Genomic DNA, 10,091 nt, shown 5'->3' with positions numbered 1-10,091 from the left:
CAAGGTGTACCGGGTGGATGAAAAGCCTATTACGACTAATGGATGTTATCTTCTTGATGAGGTAAGTGATTCTAAACTTTTTCCTGTTAAATTACATGATTTAAATTTTTTTGTGGATACTAACGTGCATGTAGGAGAACAAAAGAAAAAGGTTGAGTTGGTTACAACACCTACTCAAAACACCGTGATAAAAGACGATGTTGGCAAGCCTCATGACATCAAGAAGAATAAATTCAAGGGCATTCCTAAGCGAACCAGTCGAAAGAAGAATCGGATCAACCCATTTATTCAAGACTTTCTCCAAAAGGAAGTGTTGGGTGCTAAATACCCACACGCAAGTGCACGTATCGCAAACAAGTAGTAAAGTGGACTCGTGAGAGTCGGATGTCGATCCCACAGGGAATACGCAAATTATTTAATCCTAAGTACCAAATCCTAACAATTACGATTTTTATCCAGCCTACGCAAGTTTGTCAAATTAATTAACTAAATAAAATAAACTAATTAACAAAGCAATTAAACAAGAGAAAATATCAATATAAAACGGATCTAGGATTTTATCTTCCCCCTATGCAATAATTCTTCACCCAATTAATCTTTTATCATGCAAGTTACGATTCCCGATTATTAACCCAAGACACGAAATTACCACTATGCCAAAACAGATTTCAGGCGACGTTTTTTTGCGACGAAAAAACCACGTTTGCGACGAAATTTGTAATTTTGCGACGTTTATTTTGCGACAAAATTTGCCGCGAAAAAAGTCAAAAAAATGCCCGTCGCAAATATGTGCGACGTTTTTGTTATAACGTCGCAACAGCTTGCGACGATTACGTATAACCGTCGCAACGTTGTAATTTTTTCGTCTGCTGATTTATTGCGACGATTTTTCAAATATGTCGCAAATTCCGACCACCAACCGCGACTCATATATATCGTCGCAAATGTTTTGCGACTATTATTTCTGAAATGTTTTCGTCGCAATTGTTTTTAGCTTTGCGTTGTTTTTTTGATAAAGTCGCACAGTTTTGTTACGAAATTGCGACGAATATATAGTTATTGTCGCAAAAAAATTTCTGCTATTGCCACTAATATCCATAAAACGTCGCAAATATATAAATATTTTTATTTAATATTTTACTGATTTTTATTTTAATTGTTATTTGACCTGTAATAATAAATAATTCCAATATAATTAAATACACAAAAACATTAAACAATCCAAAACATTCTTCCAAAACATAAAATCGTCGAAACATTCCAAAACACATAATCATCAAACACAAAATCATCCAAAAATTCTATCAAAACACAATCATTCTCACATGCATCAATTTTGACATAACCGCATCCCAACTTCCCGATAAGCTTTTTAACTTCATAGAAAGAATCGGGAATATTTAGGGAAGGAATCTTTTTCATAAGTTGGAGGGTTTCTGAAAATGTCTTATCGCTCATTTTACCCCGAGATTTGATTTTGTAAAAGTCCATCATGAAGGAAAGTTTAGAATTATCTGTGCAACCTTCATATAAGGGGATACACCACTCTTCAATGAGTTTGCGGAGATCATCACTTTCTGAGCTGGACTCTTCACCTAGGGAATGTTGAGCAGGATTGAGACATGCTTGCAATAATTCATCCATTGTGGGATTAATATCGGCACTCATGTCATCGTCTTCATTCACATGTACAACACCAAACCCCCCTGCTTCACTAGCTTCTTCGGGTACTTCGCAAAGATCCCGACGGTACTCTTCATCAGACTCCAAATGCATTACCCATTGTCATTCGCCATAGGATTTATCCCAGCCCCTCCAAAGTAAATGACCATGAACGAATTCACGATCCCCAACTTTTCGACATTTGCAGTCTCTACATGGACACCTTATTTTGTCATCAATAGCCGCCTTATCGAAAGCAAAGTTGAGAAATTCTAAACAACCATTTTGAAATGCGTCTAATCGATGATCATCTAGCAAAACTCAACTCCTATCCTTCGGCATTTTTATTTAGAAAATATTCGCAACTGAGGAACATAGAAGGTAACGAGAGAGTTAAATTTATATATTCGTCTCTCTCGGAATAATATAGGAAACTGATTACTCTGAATATTTGAAATTATGTGTGTTAAATGCCCATATCTTACTTATACTTAGCCTGATGAAGTTAATAAAATATTGTTAGCATATAAAGAGTATTTGAAACTGTTATGGGTTTAGAGAGAGATTGAAAATTGTGATCACTGTTATGGATTTACCATTATATTAACCATTCCCATTAAAATCACTGCTTAGTACCATCATCATCAACAATTAATAAACAAAATTCTAAATTAACTCAGAATTTAGAAAGAAAGAGATCTTAGATCAAATGTGATGTTTAGGGGAATAATTTGTACATAATTTAACAAAGCACATATATATAAAATAATTTAACAAAGATTTTATATACATAAAATAATTTAACTTACCCTCTACTACTTCGTGCAGTGGCTTGTTCAAATCCTTGGGATTTATGAAGTCTGTGATTCCAATTGCTTTACCTATTAAACCAAAATTTCAAAAATTATTGATTATTAATTACTCTAAGTGGATGAATATACTATAGTACAATAAATTCAATCACAGCTTGCCCAGGGGATATAGCTATTGAGGTAAGATCTCAGACGAAGGAATGAAATATAAAATATGTCCTCTCGTTCTCGCCCCTTCAACCACCTTCACATTAATTCAATCAAATTGCAGCTGTCAACATTATTTCGATTTTTTTTTTTATTTTTTTTGAAGAAATAATTTTCCTTTTTTTTTCTAATAATAATAATTCATGAATCATTGATAATAAAATATATAAAAATATATAAAATATAATTATGCAGAATAAATAAAAAACTTACGGCAATCCCACGGCTCCGACGGCGGGAGCGGCAGCGGCGGTGTGAAACGGGGAGGAGGAGCGGGAGAGGAAGGCTTCGGTGGTGGCTCGGCACGATGGGGGTGGATTTCTGTGCAGAAAATTGAAGCGGCGGCGGCGGCGGTGTGGAAGACGGAGGAGGAGCTGAGATAGAGGGATTTTGGCGGCGGCTATCTCGTTGACCTTGTGCCGCGACACCGACGGCGACGGGGAGACGGCGGACTGATTGCTTCGGCGGAGGAGGGGTGTGGGACTGGGAGCAGCTGTGATTTGGGAAAGAGACTTGGGCAAACGTGTTCTGAAATTAGGGTGGGGAAAGGGGTTTTAATTTAGTTTTGCGACGTTTATACTTATTAGTCGCAGGACCGAAAATTTATTTGCGACGTTTTCCCACATTTTCGTCGCCACTACAAACTTATGGAAGTAAAATAGCGACTTTAATTAATTAAACGTCGCAACAGAAATATTTTGGAAAAAAAAAACCAATTATAGTGCGACGTTTCAGTCCAGTGCACTATTTACGTCGCAAAAAAAATTCAGAAATTTTTAATTGGAAAACCATTGCGACGCAATAATGTATAAACGTCGCAACTCTTCCAATCACCTTGCGACGTTTCATAATAATTGTCGCCAATATTATTAATTAAAAAAAATAAAATATATTTTTTCCTCTTGCGACGACTATTTATAATAATGTCGCAACATTGCGACGTATATAACTGATTCGTCGCCGGAACTTTTCGTTTAAAATGTTGCGACGATATTTGCGACGTAATTTAAGAGCGTCGCAATATTTACTCATTTTTTATAATTTTGTATTTAAATTATACATTATTGCGACGATATTATAATACAACGTCGCAATATGTGCGACGTTTTCATTATCGTCGCAAAAAAAACGTCGCCTAAAATGAAATTTGGCCTAGTGTACTCATAACCAGCTGTCGCTGTGTTATAAGCCTATTATTCATAAAAGATTCACTATATGTCTATGCAAACCTAATATAAATAAAGCATTAAATAACAAGTCTCGTAACGGCTACCTAAGGTATTATCTGTATGTCTACGATAATACATGCAATCAACACACGCATTCGGTGAAAAACTACTCGAAGGCTCTTCTATCCCTGTTCTAATTATTAAAACGATATGTCAATCAATTCTAACAATAACAATTAGCAACATAAATTAGCTACGTTCATGCGCTAAATAAGATCAAGATAGAAGAAATAATCGAAGAATTAAACTTGCATAAAAGTAGAAAAATAGGTTCGAATTACCACATAGGGTTCCAACAAAATCCTAGAATAAAAACTTAGCTACTCATGTTCGTAACGGAAAGCATAATAAAAATACGAGAATTCATAAAAATTAGAAAAGTAAAGTAAAAAAGAAAAACTAGGATGAAGATTCGTCAAGTCTTCGTCTTCATTCTCTTCCTCCTCGATTGCTTGTAGAAAGATGAAAGATAAAAACTCAAGATAAAAGATAATAAAAGATAATTCCTAATTGTGTGCTTTTGGCCTTTAAATAGGGTGCAAAAATATAATAGGGCGGGTTTCCTTGTGTAATTAAACTTCCTTCACTGCGCTACCTCGACCATCCGGACGGCCGTGTGAGATTTCCTTCTTAAATCCGGACGGCCGTCCGGTCTTCAATTCTTCAGAATTCTGGTTTTTTTCACTTTTGGCCCACTTTTTCTCCGAATTTGCAGTTTTCACCCCATAAGTTGCCAATTCTTCAATTTGCACCTAAAATACAAATAACAACCATTTTAAGCACCAATTATCATTAAAACACACCAAAAGCTCCAATTAAAAGGTACAATTAAGTGTATAAATATACACTTAACACACCCCCAAACTTGAACTTTTGCTTGTCCTCAAGTAAAATCAAATTAAAAACACAAAACACGACTATACTTCTCATTACATAGATCGATTGGTCAACTTCGTGTTTTCAGAACTTGCAATTATGATGATAATTCCTAGGTATTTGCAAGCTTAACATTCAACGGCACTTAGTCACTCACTATTACCAAAAACCACAAATCATACAATTGCTTTAAGTATCCAATATTTGCAAGTTAAAGATAGAAAGAATTTATACTTACATGCATATATTTGACTCCAAATACTCACCAAATTATTCTACTCAACTAATATTGAACAATAAGCTATTGGGATCATTGGGGCTTTGTGGCTTTCAATTGTTAGGCTTTTTGGTCCGAGGTAGGTAATATGGGTATGTGTGGCTAATTTTTCTTGGATTGAGGTGATTACGCCGAATTTTTGCAAGATAGGCGTTTGAAACAATGAATTCACCTCTAAGGACTTTAATAAACTCGATTCTTAAGAGTTCAAAAGTCTCCACTTTTGCTCTTAAGAGAAGGGATCGAGTTTTCAAAACAATTCAACTACTAGTCCTTATTTCTCCCTTCTAATCTCTTCTTCTTCTTCTTGTCTCACTTTTTTTCATATATATATATATATATTTTTTTTTTCTTTTTTTTATTTTTTTTTTTCTCGAAGAAGAAGAAGACCTTATAAGAATTTTCGACCGAACTCCACGGGGTAATTATTCAAAAATCTCCACTTTTCTACCTTCTACATATTGGCTAAAAGAAAGAACCCTTTTCTCCGAGGCTCAAATCAAGGTTCTAAGGATAAATTCGATAAAAAGGTAGGCTTGAAAGGCTCAAACGGTTCAAAGAAGGCCCAAATCATATCCCAAATTACTTATTACCCAATACTTCGTATCATAAATGTCCTAAGGTGAGATTTAAAACCGAACAAAGCATGATTTAGCACAAATAAATTCCAAATTTAAAGTACAAAACATTCAACCAAAGCAATGCACAAGGTGTGATTCCTAGCAATAATTCACTTCTACGTTCTGTTGAATCGAAAGCTAGACAAATATCTGATCCTTATCGACATAAAACAAGTAATATCATCATCAAACATTGACCATCTCCCATCATCATAGTTCATCGATGCATCGAACAATGTTTTTTTTTTTTAAAGCAAAAGATAAAACGGAAATAACAAAACGCAAATAAAGCATGCAAACTAAAAAAAAATTAAAACACAAATAAAGCGCACATAAAATAAAACAAGTAGTTAACCACCCCCAAACTTAAAATTCACATTGCCCTCAATGTGATTCGCCCGAAGTTTAAGGATAGAAAACACCTGTTTAAGCGTCGGGACCATCGTTGGGTTGCTCACCAACTCCACCATGTGCATGAGCATCATCCTCCTCGTCATCCTCCAATAACTCGGGTACCGGCTCAAGAATCGGTGCGGGACAATCGTCGAACACCTTGTGGGCGTTCTTGGTGAAATGGGTTTTTAGAGAAAATTGCACCGTTCTTGAATCCTCCCTGCGCAAATCAACAGCAAACCACATTGATTACGTATTATATGTGTGTAGTTGGTAAATTTTTGGTGAAATTTATCAAAGAAAAGGGAAAATTTCGAAAAAGGAAGACTAGGGTTCGAAGTGGGGGAGAGAGAGGATTTGAAATTATGGAAATTGTTTTTTTTTTTTTTTTTTTTTTTGATTCGCACGGCCGTGCGAAATTTAGGTGAAAAATCCGCACGACCGTGCCCTTTCTCATAATTGGGCAGTAGCCTCTTCAAATTTCGCACGGCCGTGCGATATTTAGGTGTAAAATCCGCACGGCCGTGCCCTTTTCCAATTTTGGGCAATAACATCACCGAAATCTCACACGGCCGTGTGAGGTTCCTGCCTTTTTCTTGCACGGCCGTGTGAATAATTTCAATTAGGTCCCTGAAAAATAAAAACTTCTTATTAGTGCCCCTGAAACATTTTTTTTTTTTTTTTTTTTTAGAGAAATAAAATAAAAAAAAACTAAAAATTTAAAATAACATAAAATAAGAAAAACGAAAGCTCGGGTTGCCTCCCGAGAAGCGCTAAGTTTACAGTCTTCAGCCGGACTTTGTCTGCTTCTTTGTTCAAGCTAACGTGACCGAAGTCACTTGGCAATTGAATTCCTCTCCACGATAATGCTTGTTTGATTTTTTAGGTGGCCACATCCTCCTTGCACGTTCATCACCGTTAGCACCCCAACTCTTTTGACTATCTTTCGGAGGCATTGAAATTGAGTCCGCACAATACGCGTGCTCCTTCTGATTCCCTTTTCCGCCGTCATCTCCTGCACTCAACGATGCTTTCCCATGGTCCAAAATTGAAACATCAAATTTTTCATGATTTGCAAAATCCATAAGATCAATAGTAAAACACTCATTATTATCACATGAATTTTTATTAGCACAAAAAACATTAAATTTGATCGTTTCATCATGCACTGTCATTGTAAGATCACCACTCGCACAATCAATTAGAGTTTTTGAAGTGGCTAAAAACGGTCTCCCTAAAATAAGAGGTATCTCCCTATCTTCATCTATATCGAGTACAACAAAATCAACCGGGAAGATAAATTTGTTCACCTTTACTAGCACATTCTCTAAAATTCCTTTTGGGTAAACTAAATACCTATCGGCTAATTGAAGAGTTATAGCCGTAGGTTCAATCTCACCTAACCCAAGATTTTGATAAGTAGAATAAGGCATAAGATTAATTCTAGCACCTAAATCAATTAGCGATCTAAAATTTTTACCTCCTATAGTACAAGGGATAGTGAACTTACCTGGATCGCCGAGTTTTTGTGGAAGGGGCCGTGTAAGAATTGCACTACATTGTTCCGTGAGTTGGATCATCTCGTTCCCTTGCAATTTCTTCCTCTTTGTCACGAGATCCTTGAGGAACTTCACCCACTTTGGCATCTTTTGAAGTGCTTCAATAAACGGAATATTTATTTGGATTTCCTTCAACTTTTCCAAAAATCCTTGGTGCTCGGCATCGAGCTTCTTCATTATAAGCTTCTGAGGGTATGGAATTGTGGGGGCTCGTGACTTCACTGTGGACGATGGTCGCTCTTCATGAGTTGCTTCTTTTTCCCCAATCACGCTCGGCTTCTCGATTACCGTGCTTTGCTTCTCTTTTCGTGGGGCTTCCTCCAATTGTCTCCCATTCCTCAAACTCACAGCGTTGCACTGCTCGACGTTGTTCTTCCGAGGATCTTCCGTATTCGACGGCAGTGCTCCCGATGGCCTCGCGGTTAGCTGGGTTGCAAGTTGACCCATTTGTGTCTCCAAATTTCGGATAGAGGCTTGGGTGGTTGTCATAAATTGCGCCAATATATTTGCGAGATCTCCACCTTGAGGTTGAGCTTGAGGCGGATTTTGGAATCCAGGAGCTGGTCGTGAATAATTAGGCGGTTGACCTTGAGGTGGTGCTTGCCTTTGTCCTTGCTGATTTCCTCCCCACCCAAAATTTGGGTGATCTTTCCATCCCGGATTGTACGTGTTGGAGTACGGGTTCCTCTGTTGTCGATTGGTGTCATGCACATAATTTAGAGACTCCGTTTCGTCTACGCCTTGGTCGGGAGCTTGGACTGCATGGACTTGCTGAGTCTGCAAAGCCGCTACTTGTTTCGATAGCTTTTCTAACTGGGCCGTGATTGCAGTGACTCCGTCTAACTCCAAAATTCCTCCCGTCTTGGCTGCTCCGCTATTCGACCGGTCCGATACCCGCATGTATTTATTTCTAGCAATTCGCTCCAAGAGTTCGTATGCTTCGTCGTAGGTCAAACTCATGAACATGTTGGGTTTCGGGCACGTGTACGCAGCGGAAAACAAAAATTTTATGCGATTTAAACGACTTTAAAGCACATAAGCACATGCCCGACAAATTAAATCAATTAATTGCGTACCTTTGCGCTTCCAGCGAAATTAAAACAACAACATGCTTGATTACTTAATCGAAATTAAATCAATTAGCATGCTCGCGTTTAAATCAAATAATCATGCTCGCAATAATAAAACCAATTTCATGTAGACACATAAAGTCATACAAGTTTCTTATTAAAACGAACATGCATATATTAATTTAAACGTAACCGAATCGAATGACAATAGATTCGAAACATTACCTCTTGAAGCGTGAGGTAGGCGCACTTAGCAAGTCGAGATTGCTACGGAAACCAATCCGTACAATCGGGGCAGCAGCGGTGCAGCGGCAAGAGCGGCGAGACGGCCACGGCGGCGCGTGAATCTCACGCGCAGAGAAGATGGCTAGCTGCTCTTCCCACTCCTATTGATCCAATCTGTTTGCTGATCTGAAATTACAGCCTTGCTCCGACTTCCGTATCTCCATGCGTATTTACTGGATGAATAATTCCTTCTGGACGATGGTAGATTTATGAGTCGTGAAGCTGCTGTCAAAATTTCACGTCCATCCGATCACCGGTTGATTTATGGCGAATTTTCTCGCTGGACAGCGCAGAAAATCCGAGAGCAGTTTTTCAGAATTGCCTTCTCGCATCTTCGATTCTTCAATCTTCCTCCTCTTGGATTTCACCTCGTATACTTCGATCTACTAAACACGTGGCACTAGACACGTAATAGTCAGAATAACGGAAGAAAAGAAAGAAGGAAAGGAATACCGAAAGAGATCGGCCAACGGATGGCCGATTCCGGCGATTTTCCGGCGATGATGGCGCGGTGGCCGAGGGGAGATGGCCGAGCGTGAGAGAGGGAGCGGCTAGGGTTTTTGGACGTGTTGTGTGTTTGTGCAAGACCTATAAATCATGTATTTATAGTCCCTTGCATAAAACCCTAACGGGCTTAAGTTGGACCGGGCCCAACAGCTTAAGCTCGTTAGTTTCTTCACTTGCTCGTCTCTCTCAATTCAATGATCGGAAAATCGTAACAATTACATATTCGGATTCATTATAATGTCCTCGTCATTACAAGTGCCATCTTTCATTTTCCAACTTTCCAAAAGTGGAAACCCTAGTTCAGTGCACTTTCTAAATTTGGAAACTTCCCGATTTAGAAAGTTCACTACAACTTTCGCCTATTCTTTTCCTTTTCTTATTCTCATTCATAATTCCAAATTACGAATGTTGGACCCAATCATATTGACTTCCAATCATGCAAAGATAAACCATTTTATCTCTGACCGTTTATTCAAAGATCTCATGTGCACGAGCAGTGTGACCCTCGATGGTTCAGGTGTAAGCTAGCCGTGGGCCCACAACCCTTTGTGGTCAAAACTCGTCCCCTTAGAGTTACGATTAAGATGAAACTCG

The 10,091-nt window shown here is 38.1% G+C and overlaps 1 long non-coding RNA gene across 1 annotated transcript; it reads right to left on the bottom strand.

The window, feature by feature from the left end:
- Positions 1-1,212: 1,212 nt before the first annotated feature.
- Positions 1,213-3,208, bottom strand: LOC148767016 (uncharacterized). Its single transcript, XR_016034515.1, has 3 exons — positions 2,895-3,208; positions 2,472-2,543; positions 1,213-2,027 (listed from the first exon to the last, which is right to left on the bottom strand). It is a non-coding gene; the product is annotated as an uncharacterized LOC148767016 (long non-coding RNA).
- Positions 3,209-10,091: the final 6,883 nt, after the last annotated feature.

Source organism: Erythranthe guttata, chromosome 11 (assembly GCF_056151865.1).
Source record: "Erythranthe guttata isolate IM_541 chromosome 11, IM_541, whole genome shotgun sequence".
Lineage (NCBI taxonomy): Eukaryota > Viridiplantae > Streptophyta > Magnoliopsida > Lamiales > Phrymaceae > Erythranthe > Erythranthe guttata.
This window is presented reverse-complemented; position numbering and strand designations above follow the sequence as displayed.